This window comes from Mytilus edulis, chromosome 3, assembly GCF_963676685.1.
Source record: "Mytilus edulis chromosome 3, xbMytEdul2.2, whole genome shotgun sequence".
NCBI classification, from domain to species: domain Eukaryota; kingdom Metazoa; phylum Mollusca; class Bivalvia; order Mytilida; family Mytilidae; genus Mytilus; species Mytilus edulis.
This window is the reverse complement of record NC_092346.1, coordinates 59,876,059-59,888,995: the sequence shown is the minus strand read 5'-3', so window position 1 is coordinate 59,888,995 and position 12,937 is coordinate 59,876,059. Positions and strand designations below refer to the sequence as shown.

Genomic DNA, 12,937 nt, shown 5'->3' with positions numbered 1-12,937 from the left:
TATCACTACACAGAGATTTTTTCTTTACACGTGACTTTTGAGTTCAGTTCTGATTTTTCCAAATATTTTTATGTGATCTTCATCGGTATGACATTCTGAATAAATCTGTGTATTTTTGTCCATTTCTGAAAAAAAAATAAAGTTGTTTCAGCACTATAAGGCAATGACACTTGTATCGCTATATTTATTTATTTTGAATTCAAAGTGTATGCATAATTAATTTCTTCCAGTATACCTTCACTAGTCAAAAGAAGGACAAAACATCTGAATGTAACCTTAAATTACAACACACAGACCCTGTTAAAGCATTCAATAAAATTTTCTGGTGCCTAAAAGTGCATTTTGACAGAGGAATTATGCAAAAATGAAGATTTCATAAAAAAAAACACCAAAATACTTAATTATTCTAGCCAGTGGAAACCTTGTATTTTACACTGTAGAAACCACAATAAACTACTGTAAAAGTCATTTGAATCATATAATTAGAGTGCAATGAAGTGCAAATTTTCAAAACTTGTTCTTTCACACAATTCTATTTGAGAAAAAATGTTTTTTACATGTATTTCAGTGAAAATCTTTTATCAGTGAGATATCGGCATGAGGTTTTTAAGGAACCATTGTGGCATCACACGTAATATGGCGTCATTAACTAACGACATATCAAAACAAACCTAATTATAGTTTGCAGTGTTACATGAAGAACAGTTGCCGCAAGGTTCAACTTGAAATATGGAGTCGAAAAGATCAGTAACCAAGCATTTTCATTTAATGCCAAGACCATAGCAACAGTTTTCATATCAGTATATTTTTAACATACCGACTGTAATTTGAATTGCATAAATACCATAAATAAACAATTTAGAGCTTGCCAAATAAAACAAAATGCTTACCAGTTATTCAGGACTTTTTAAAACCTCTAGTTTGCCATCTCAGGTTAAAAAGTAATGATATGTCTGGAACTGAAATAAGACCAAAAAAATTACTCAAGCTGTGTTATTATTTGGTTTAGATACATAAGTATTATTGATAGAGCAAAAATCAAATTCTTGAAAGTTTTATCGCAAAGAAAGAACCAGATGCTCCGCAGGGCGCAGCTTTATACGACCGCAGAGGTTGAACCCTGAACGGTTGGGGCAAGTATGGACACAACATTCAAGCTGGATTCAGCTCTAAATTTGGATTGTGATTAAATAGTTGACACACCATAGGTTTCTGACACAGAATGAATGTGGTCTAATGAACTTAAAATACTTTTTTTTCCTTTGAGCAATTCACTATGCTGTTGAATATCAATCCTCTCAAAAAAATGTTTGAAGAAATTTTCTTTTTATTTATGAAATCTGAAATGAGAAAAGTTTAACCCCCCCCCCCCCCATTTTTTTTTCTCACATCCCCCTTTCCCTTTGTTATCACTGAATAGTAAAGATTGTTTTAATTTATCAGTTGGTAGCAAAAGTGAATATACATTGTGTATTGTATAAAACAATGATTTAAGTTGATTCAACTACTATTCTGGACAAAGAAAGATAACTCCAATCAATTGAAAATTTCTTGCTATTGCACAATATTGTGCAATTAGATATTTCTTGCTATTGCGCAATACTGTGCAATTGAAAATATTTGCTATTGCACAATACTGTGCAATTGAAGATTTCTTGCTATTGCGTAATACTGTGCAATTGAAAATTTCTTGCTATTGCACAATACTGTGCAATTGAAGATTTCTTGCTATTGCTGAATACTGTGCAATTGAAAATTTCTTGCTATTGCACAATACTTAATATAATAATTTCGGATCCTGATTTGAACCAACTTGAAAACTGGGCCCATAATCAAAAATCTAAGTACATGATTAAATTCAGCATATCAAAAAAGCCAAAGAATTCAATTTTTATTAAAATCAAACTTAGTTTAATTTTGGACCCTTTGGTATTTTTAAAATGTAGACCAATTTGAAAACGGGACTAAAAATTAAGAATCTACATACACAGTTAGATTTGGCATATCAAAGAACCCCAATTATTCAATTTTTGATGAAATCAAACAAAGTTTAGTTTTGGACCCCGATTTGGACCAACTTTAAAACTGGGCCAATAATCAAAAATCTAAGTACATTTTTAGATTCAGCATATCAAAGAACCCCAGGGATTCAATTTTTGTTAAAATCAAACTAAGTTTAATTTTGGACCCTTGGACCTTAATGTAGACCAATTGGAAAACGGGACCAAAAATTAAGAATCTACATACACAGTTAGATCCGGCATATCAAAGAACCCCAATTACTCAATTTTTGCTGAAATCAAACAAAGTTCAATTTTGGACCCTTTGGGCCCTTTATACCTAAAAACCTGCTGGGACCAAAACTCCCAAAATCAAACCCAACCTTCTTTTTATGGTCATAAACCTTGTGTTTAAATTTCAAAGATTTCTATTTACTTATACTAAAGTTATGGCGCGAAAACCAAGAATAATGCTTACTTGGGCCTCTTTTTGGCCCCTAATTCCTAAACTGTTCAGACTTTAACCCCCAAAATCAATCCCAACCTTCCTTGTGTGGTCATAAACCTTGTGTTTAAATTTCATTGATTTCTATTCACTTATACTAAAGTTATTGTGCGAAACCAAGAATAATGCTTATTTGGGCCCTTTTTTGGCCCCTAATTCTTAAACTGTTTGAACTAAAACTCCCAAAATCAATCCCAACCTTCCTTTTGTGGTCATAAACCTTGTGTCAAAATTTCATAGATTTCTATTTACTTAAACTAAAGTTATAGTGCGAAAACCAAGAAAATGCTTATTTGGGCCCTTTTTGGCCCCTTATTCCTAAAATTTTGGGACCAAAACTCCCAAAATCAATCCCAACCTTCCTTTTGTGGTTATAAACCTTGTGTTAAAATTTCATAGATTTCTATTCACTTTTACTAAAGTTAGAGTGCGAAAACTAAAAGTATTCGGACAAGGACGACGCCAACGTGATAGCAATTATATACGACGAAAAATTAAAAAATTTTGCGGTCGTATAAAAATGCTTCTCCCTTGTGGCTTATCAACCTTCATTTAAATCTTTTATATTAGCAGCAACGAGTACTAGCTAACTAGCTTAATAGTTGAAAAGGTGCAGCAATATTGTTTTGAAAAGTTTTGTTGATCCTCCCCCTTTTTCACTGAGAAAAGACAATATCTTGTGATTTGCTAGTGTGCATTACAAATAATAATTCATGATTCCCTTAATACATGTACATGTTTGACTGTTTATTAACTGCATATGATATCTACTGACCATGGGTCAAATTATTGGATAAAATCACATGTGATGATGTATTTCACTTTACTCGTATGAAGTATGTTATCTCCCTTGATTATCAGTTATTCCTGTAAACCGGAGTGATAACAAGTGAAACTGCGAGCTACTGCTCACTGATGATACCCCCGCCGCAAGTGGATAATATTAATAGTGTAAAAATATGCAAGTGTTCGGTAAACAGGAAGTTGTCAAGTGATGAATCTGAAAACGCATCACACGGTATAGCTGACTTATATAAATCCTGAAACCAAATTTCAGAAATCCTTGTATTGTAGTTCCTGAGAAAAATGTGACGAAAATTTTCAACTTGGCTATCATGTGTAAAATCATACAAGTGTTCGGTAAACAGGAAGTTGTCGAGTGATGAATCTGAAAACGCATCACACGGTATAGCTGACTTATATAAATCCTGAAACCAAATTTCAGAAATCCTTGTATTGTAGTTGCTGAGAAAAATGTGACGAAAATTTTCAACTTGGCTATCATGTGTAAAATCATACAAGTGTTCGGTAAACAGGAAGTTGTCAAGTGATGAATCTGAAAACGCATCACACGGTATGGCTAACATATATAAATGTTGATACCAAATTACAGAAAGATTGGATGTGTAGTTCCTGAGAAAAATGTGACGAAAATTTTCAACTTGGCTATTATGTGTAAAATCATACAAGTGTTCGGTAAACAGGAAGTTGTCAAGTGATGAATCTGAAAACGCATCACACGGTATGGCTAACATATATAAATGTTGATACCAAATTACAGAAAGGGTGGATGTGTAGTTCCTGAGAAAAATGTGACGAAAGTTTCATGGGACGGACTGACTGACGGACGGACTGACGGATGGACTGACGGACTGACGGACGGACTGACGGACGGACTGACGGACAGACAGAGGTAAAACAGTATACCCCCCCTTTTTTAAAGCGGGGGTATAATTACATAACAAAGACTGTATTGTGTCATGTTTACTTACAGCTAAAACTATTATGTTAGTTCATGCCTTTTTCAATTCATAAACAAATTCCTTTCGGATCTCTCGGGGGTGTAAACAAAGTTAGAATTGTGCCTAAAAAAAGTGTTCAGCCCCGTGCCAGTAATGCATTTCAAAAGCGAAAATTTCATTGAGTATTTGCTGGTATTTATCTATAATGGTTATCTAAAATCATCTGGGATATCTAGGTATAAATAAAAAAATACTAACCATCATTTTCACACTTTTTCCGGGTGTACAAGGTGAAATCATCCATAGATCACTCTGAAAACTTCTGATTAATCTTTTTGTAAATTATTTGGCTCAATATCTTTAATTGTTTTTACATAGGCGGTAATGGTAACGTTTTTTCCTGTAGCTCAGTCCATATCGTAAACTTGGATATGTATGATAGCTCGTTTCGAAGCTGTGACATTTTCACATATGTGGTTAAATTTTCGGGGTACGAAGTGAGATTACTTTTTCCGTAAATTAGCAAACCCCGAACATCCTTTTGTGATGCGGCTCATTGTGGTAAAATATCCTCTTTTTAACACAATCAGTTCTTTGAAAATTTAATACTTTGAACACATTCAATAGCTCCATAGTTTTTACACATTTATTCTATGTTCCTCTACTTTCCTAATCACCACAAATAATTTAAGTTCAGTCATTTGTTAAAATAGAAACATGTCCAATATCACTACACAGAGATTTTTTCTTTACACGTGACTTTTGAGTTCCTCATTTCGAGGCGCATTAGGGATGTTGTCCCATATTGCAATCCATAGTTCTGATTTTTCCAAATATTTTTATGTGATCTTCATCGGTATGACATTCTGAATAAATCTGTGTATTTTTGTCCATTTCTGAAAAAAAAATAAAGTTGTTTCAGCACTATAAGGCAATGACACTTGTATCGCTATATTTATTTATTTTGAATACAAAGTGTATGCATAATTAATTTCTTCCAGTATACCTTCACTAGTCAAAAGAAGGACAAAACATCTGAATGTAACCTTAAATTACAACACACAGACCCTGTTAAAGCATTCAATAAAATTTTCTGGTGCCTAAAAGTGCATTTTGACAGAGGAATTATGCAAAAATGAAGATTTCATAAAAAAAAACACCAAAATACTTAATTATTCTAGCCAGTGGAAACCTTGTATTTTACACTGTAGAAACCACAATAAACTACTGTAAAAGTCATTTGAATCATATAATTAGAGTGCAATGAAGTGCAAATTTTCAAAACTTGTTCTTTCACACAATTCTATTTGAGAAAAAATGTTTTTTACATGTATTTCAGTGAAAATCTTTTATCAGTGAGATATCGGCATGAGGTTTTTAAGGAACCATTGTGGCATCACACGTAATATGGCGTCATTAACTAACGACATATCAAAACAAACCTAATTATAGTTTGCAGTGTTACATGAAGAACAGTTGCCGCAAGGTTCAACTTGAAATATGGAGTCGAAAAGATCAGTAACCAAGCATTTTCATTTAATGCCAAGACCATAGCAACAGTTTTCATATCAGTATATTTTTAACATACCGACTGTAATTTGAATTGCATAAATACCATAAATAAACAATTTAGAGCTTGCCAAATAAAACAAAATGCTTACCAGTTATTCAGGACTTTTTAAAACCTCTAGTTTGCCATCTCAGGTTAAAAAGTAATGATATGTCTGGAACTGAAATAAGACCAAAAAAATTACTCAAGCTGTGTTATTATTTGGTTTAGATACATAAGTATTATTGATAGAGCAAAAATCAAATTCTTGAAAGTTTTATCGCAAAGAAAGAACCAGATGCTCCGCAGGGCGCAGCTTTATACGACCGCAGAGGTTGAACCCTGAACGGTTGGGGCAAGTATGGACACAACATTCAAGCTGGATTCAGCTCTAAATTTGGATTGTGATTAAATAGTTGACACACCATAGGTTTCTGACACAGAATGAATGTGGTCTAATGAACTTAAAATACTTTTTTTTCCTTTGAGCAATTCACTATGCTGTTGAATATCAATCCTCTCAAAAAAATGTTTGAAGAAATTTTCTTTTTATTTATGAAATCTGAAATGAGAAAAGTTTACCCCCCCCCCCCCCATTTTTTTTCTCACATCCCCCTTTCCCTTTGTTATCACTGAATAGTAAAGATTGTTTTAATTTATCAGTTGGTAGCAAAAGTGAATATACATTGTGTATTGTATAAAACAATGATTTAAGTTGATTCAACTACTATTCTGGACAAAGAAAGATAACTCCAATCAATTGAAAATTTCTTGCTATTGCACAATATTGTGCAATTAGATATTTCTTGCTATTGCGCAATACTGTGCAATTGAAAATATTTGCTATTGCACAATACTGTGCAATTGAAGATTTCTTGCTATTGCGTAATACTGTGCAATTGAAAATTTCTTGCTATTGCACAATACTGTGCAATTGAAGATTTCTTGCTATTGCTGAATACTGTGCAATTGAAAATTTCTTGCTATTGCACAATACTTAATATAATAATTTCGGATCCTGATTTGAACCAACTTGAAAACTGGGCCCATAATCAAAAATCTAAGTACATGATTAAATTCAGCATATCAAAAAAGCCAAAGAATTCAATTTTTATTAAAATCAAACTTAGTTTAATTTTGGACCCTTTGGTATTTTTAAAATGTAGACCAATTTGAAAACGGGACTAAAAATTAAGAATCTACATACACAGTTAGATTTGGCATATCAAAGAACCCCAATTATTCAATTTTTGATGAAATCAAACAAAGTTTAGTTTTGGACCCCGATTTGGACCAACTTTAAAACTGGGCCAATAATCAAAAATCTAAGTACATTTTTAGATTCAGCATATCAAAGAACCCCAGGGATTCAATTTTTGTTAAAATCAAACTAAGTTTAATTTTGGACCCTTGGACCTTAATGTAGACCAATTGGAAAACGGGACCAAAAATTAAGAATCTACATACACAGTTAGATCCGGCATATCAAAGAACCCCAATTACTCAATTTTTGCTGAAATCAAACAAAGTTCAATTTTGGACCCTTTGGGCCCTTTATACCTAAAAACCTGCTGGGACCAAAACTCCCAAAATCAAACCCAACCTTCTTTTTATGGTCATAAACCTTGTGTTTAAATTTCAAAGATTTCTATTTACTTATACTAAAGTTATGGCGCGAAAACCAAGAATAATGCTTACTTGGGCCTCTTTTTGGCCCCTAATTCCTAAACTGTTCAGACTTTAACCCCCAAAATCAATCCCAACCTTCCTTGTGTGGTCATAAACCTTGTGTTTAAATTTCATTGATTTCTATTCACTTATACTAAAGTTATTGTGCGAAACCAAGAATAATGCTTATTTGGGCCCTTTTTTGGCCCCTAATTCTTAAACTGTTTGAACTAAAACTCCCAAAATCAATCCCAACCTTCCTTTTGTGGTCATAAACCTTGTGTCAAAATTTCATAGATTTCTATTTACTTAAACTAAAGTTATAGTGCGAAAACCAAGAAAATGCTTATTTGGGCCCTTTTTGGCCCCTTATTCCTAAAATTTTGGGACCAAAACTCCCAAAATCAATCCCAACCTTCCTTTTGTGGTTATAAACCTTGTGTTAAAATTTCATAGATTTCTATTCACTTTTACTAAAGTTAGAGTGCGAAAACTAAAAGTATTCGGACAAGGACGACGCCAACGTGATAGCAATTATATACGACGAAAAATTAAAAAATTTTGCGGTCGTATAAAAATGCTTCTCCCTTGTGGCTTATCAACCTTCATTTAAATCTTTTATATTAGCAGCAACGAGTACTAGCTAACTAGCTTAATAGTTGAAAAGGTGCAGCAATATTGTTTTGAAAAGTTTTGTTGATCCTCCCCCTTTTTCACTGAGAAAAGACAATATCTTGTGATTTGCTAGTGTGCATTACAAATAATAATTCATGATTCCCTTAATACATGTACATGTTTGACTGTTTATTAACTGCATATGATATCTACTGACCATGGGTCAAATTATTGGATAAAATCACATGTGATGATGTATTTCACTTTACTCGTATGAAGTATGTTATCTCCCTTGATTATCAGTTATTCCTGTAAACCGGAGTGATAATTACATAACAAAGACTGTATTGTGTCATGTTTACTTACAGCTAAAACTATTATGTTAGTTCATGCCTTTTTCAATTCATAAACAAATTCCTTTCGGATCTCTCGGGGGTGTAAACAAAGTTAGAATTGTGCCTAAAAAAGTGTTCAGCCCCGTGCCAGTAATGCATTTTAAAAGCGAAAATTTCATTGAGTATTTGCTGGTATTTATCTATAATGGTTATCTAAAATCATCTGGGATATCTAGGTATAAATAAAAAAATACTAACCATCATTTTCACACTTTTTCCGGGTGTACAAGGTGAAATCATCCATAGATCACTCTGAAAACTTCTGATTAAACTTTTTGTAAATTATTTGGCTCAATATCTTTAATTGTTTTTACATAGGCGGTAATGGTAACGTTTTTTCCTGTAGCTCAGTCCATATCGTAAACTTGGATATGTATGATAGCTCGTTTCGAAGCTGTGACATTTTCACATATGTGGTTAAATTTTCGGGGTACGAAGTGAGATTACTTTTTCCGTAAATTAGCAAACCCCGAACATCCTTTTGTGATGCGGCTCATTGTGGTAAAATATCCTCTTTTGAACACAATCAGTTCTTTGAAAATTTAATACTTTGAACACATTCAATAGCTCCATAGTTTTTACACATTTATTCTATGTTCCTCTACTTTCCTAATCACCACAAATAATTTAAGTTCAGTCATTTGTTAAAATAGAAACATGTCCAATATCACTACACAGAGATTTTTTCTTTACACGTGACTTTTGAGTTCCTCATTTCGAGGCGCATTAGGGATGTTGTCCCATATTGCAATCCATAGTTCTGATTTTTCCAAATATTTTTATGTGATCTTCATCGGTATGACATTCTGAATAAATCTGTGTATTTTTGTCCATTTCTGAAAAAAAAATAAAGTTGTTTCAGCACTACAAGGCAATGACACTTGTATCGCTATATTTATTTATTTTGAATACAAAGTGTATGCATAATTAATTTCTTCCAGTATACCTTCACTAGTCAAAAGAAGGACAAAACATCTGAATGTAACCTTAAATTACAACACACAGACCCTGTTAAAGCATTCAATAAAATTTTCTGGTGCCTAAAAGTGCATTTTGACAGAGGAATTATGCAAAAATGAAGATTTCATAAAAAAAACCACCAAAATACTTAATTATTCTAGCCAGTGGAAACCTTGTATTTTACACTGTAGAAACCACAATAAACTACTGTAAAAGTCATTTGAATCATATAATTAGAGTGCAATGAAGTGCAAATTTTCAAAACTTGTTCTTTCACACAATTCTATTTGAGAAAAAATGTTTTTTACATGTATTTCAGTGAAAATCTTTTATCAGTGAGATATCGGCATGAGGTTTTTAAGGAACCATTGTGGCATCACACGTAATATGGCGTCATTAACTAACGACATATCAAAACAAACCTAATTATAGTTTGCAGTGTTACATGAAGAACAGTTGCCGCAAGGTTCAACTTGAAATATGGAGTCGAAAAGATCAGTAACCAAGCATTTTCATTTAATGCCAAGACCATAGCAACAGTTTTCATATCAGTATATTTTTAACATACCGACTGTAATTTGAATTGCATAAATACCATAAATAAACAATTTAGAGCTTGCCAAATAAAACAAAATGCTTACCAGTTATTCAGGACTTTTTAAAACCTGCCATCTCAGGTTAAAAAGTAATGATATGTCTGGAACTGAAATAAGACCAAAAAAATTACTCAAGCTGTGTTATTATTTGGTTTAGATACATAAGTATTATTGATAGAGCAAAAATCAAATTCTTGAAAGTTTTATAGCAAAGAAAGAACCAGATGCTCCGCAGGGCGCAGCTTTATACGACCGCAGAGGTTGAACCCTGAACGGTTGGGGCAAGTATGGACACAACATTCAAGCTGGATTCAGCTCTAAATTTGGATTGTGATTAAATAGTTGACACACCATAGGTTTCTGACACAGAATGAATGTGGTCTAATGAACTTAAAATACTTTTTTTTCCTTTGAGCAATTCACTATGCTGTTGAATATCAATCCTCTCAAAAAAATGTTTGAAGAAATTTTCTTTTTATTTATGAAATCTGAAATGAGAAAAGTTTAACCCCCCCCCCCCCATTTTTTTTCTCACATCCCCCTTTCCCTTTGTTATCACTGAATAGTAAAGATTGTTTTAATTTATCAGTTGGTAGCAAAAGTGAATATACATTGTGTATTGTATAAAACAATGATTTAAGTTGATTCAACTACTATTCTGGACAAAGAAAGATAACTCCAATCAATGGAAAATTTCTTGCTATTGCACAATATTGTGCAATTAGATATTTCTTGCTATTGCGCAATACTGTGCAATTGAAAATATTTGCTATTGCACAATACTGTGCAATTGAAGATTTCTTGCTATTGCGTAATACTGTGCAATTGAAAATTTCTTGCTATTGCACAATACTGTGCAATTGAAGATTTCTTGCTATTGCTGAATACTGTGCAATTGAAAATTTCTTACTATTGCACAATACTTAATATAATAATTTCGGATCCTGATTTGAACCAACTTGAAAACTGGGCCCATAATCAAAAATCTAAGTACATGATTAAATTCAGCATATCAAAAAAGCCAAAGAATTCAATTTTTATTAAAATCAAACTTAGTTTAATTTTGGACCCTTTGGTATTTTTAAAATGTAGACCAATTTGAAAACGGGACTAAAAATTAAGAATCTACATACACAGTTAGATTTGGCATATCAAAGAACCCCAATTATTCAATTTTTGATGAAATCAAACAAAGTTTAGTTTTGGACCCCGATTTGGACCAACTTTAAAACTGGGCCAATAATCAAAAATCTAAGTACATTTTTAGATTCAGCATATCAAAGAACCCCAGGGATTCAATTTTTGTTAAAATCAAACTAAGTTTAATTTTGGACCCTTGGACCTTAATGTAGACCAATTGGAAAACGGGACCAAAAATTAAGAATCTACATACACAGTTAGATCCGGCATATCAAAGAACCCCAATTACTCAATTTTTGCTGAAATCAAACAAAGTTCAATTTTGGACCCTTTGGGCCCTTTATACCTAAAAACCTGCTGGGACCAAAACTCCCAAAATCAAACCCAACCTTCTTTTTATGGTCATAAACCTTGTGTTTAAATTTCAAAGATTTCTATTTACTTATACTAAAGTTATGGCGCGAAAACCAAGAATAATGCTTACTTGGGCCTCTTTTTGGCCCCTAATTCCTAAACTGTTCAGACTTTAACCCCCAAAATCAATCCCAACCTTCCTTGTGTGGTCATAAACCTTGTGTTTAAATTTCATTGATTTCTATTCACTTATACTAAAGTTATTGTGCGAAACCAAGAATAATGCTTATTTGGGCCCTTTTTTGGCCCCTAATTCTTAAACTGTTTGAACTAAAACTCCCAAAATCAATCCCAACCTTCCTTTTGTGGTCATAAACCTTGTGTCAAAATTTCATAGATTTCTATTTACTTAAACTAAAGTTATAGTGCGAAAACCAAGAAAATGCTTATTTGGGCCCTTTTTGGCCCCTTATTCCTAAAATTTTGGGACCAAAACTCCCAAAATCAATCCCAACCTTCCTTTTGTGGTTATAAACCTTGTGTTAAAATTTCATAGATTTCTATTCACTTTTACTAAAGTTAGAGTGCGAAAACTAAAAGTATTCGGACAAGGACGACGCCAACGTGATAGCAATTATATACGACGAAAAATTAAAAAATTTTGCGGTCGTATAAAAATGCTTCTCCCTTGTGGCTTATCAACCTTCATTTAAATCTTTTATATTAGCAGCAACGAGTACTAGCTAACTAGCTTAATAGTTGAAAAGGTGCAGCAATATTGTTTTGAAAAGTTTTGTTGATCCTCCCCCTTTTTCACTGAGAAAAGACAATATCTTGTGATTTGCTAGTGTGCATTACAAATAATAATTCATGATTCCCTTAATACATGTACATGTTTGACTGTTTATTAACTGCATATGATATCTACTGACCATGGGTCAAATTATTGGATAAAATCACATGTGATGATGTATTTCACTTTACTCGTATGAAGTATGTTATCTCCCTTGATTATCAGTTATTCCTGTAAACCGGAGTGATAATTACATAACAAAGACTGTATTGTGTCATGTTTACTTACAGCTAAAACTATTATGTTAGTTCATGCCTTTTTCAATTCATAAACAAATTCCTTTCGGATCTCTCGGGGGTGTAAACAAAGTTAGAATTGTGCCTAAAAAAAGTGTTCAGCCCCGTGCCAGTAATGCATTTTAAAAGCGAAAATTTCATTGAGTATTTGCTGGTATTTATCTATAATGGTTATCTAAAATCATCTGGGATATCTAGGTATAAATAAAAAAATACTAACCATCATTTTCACACTTTTTCCGGGTGTACAAGGTGAAATCATCCATAGATCACTCTGAAAACTTCTGATTAATCTTTTTGTAAATTATTTGGCTCAATATCTTT

At 32.8% G+C, this 12,937-nt stretch overlaps 1 long non-coding RNA gene across 2 annotated transcripts; it reads right to left on the bottom strand.

Moving 5' to 3' along the window:
* Positions 1-45: 45 nt before the first annotated feature.
* On the bottom strand, positions 46-10,137 carry LOC139516959 (uncharacterized). Of its 2 annotated transcripts, XR_011663063.1 has the most exons (6): positions 10,076-10,137; positions 8,673-9,310; positions 5,909-5,977; positions 4,506-5,143; positions 891-959; positions 46-125 (listed from the first exon to the last, which is right to left on the bottom strand). It is a non-coding gene; the product is annotated as an uncharacterized lncRNA (long non-coding RNA). The 2 variants fall into 2 exon arrangements; XR_011663062.1 differs by lacking the exon at positions 10,076-10,137 and having other exon boundaries at positions 8,446-8,747.
* Between the last annotated feature and the right edge of the window lie 2,800 nt (positions 10,138-12,937).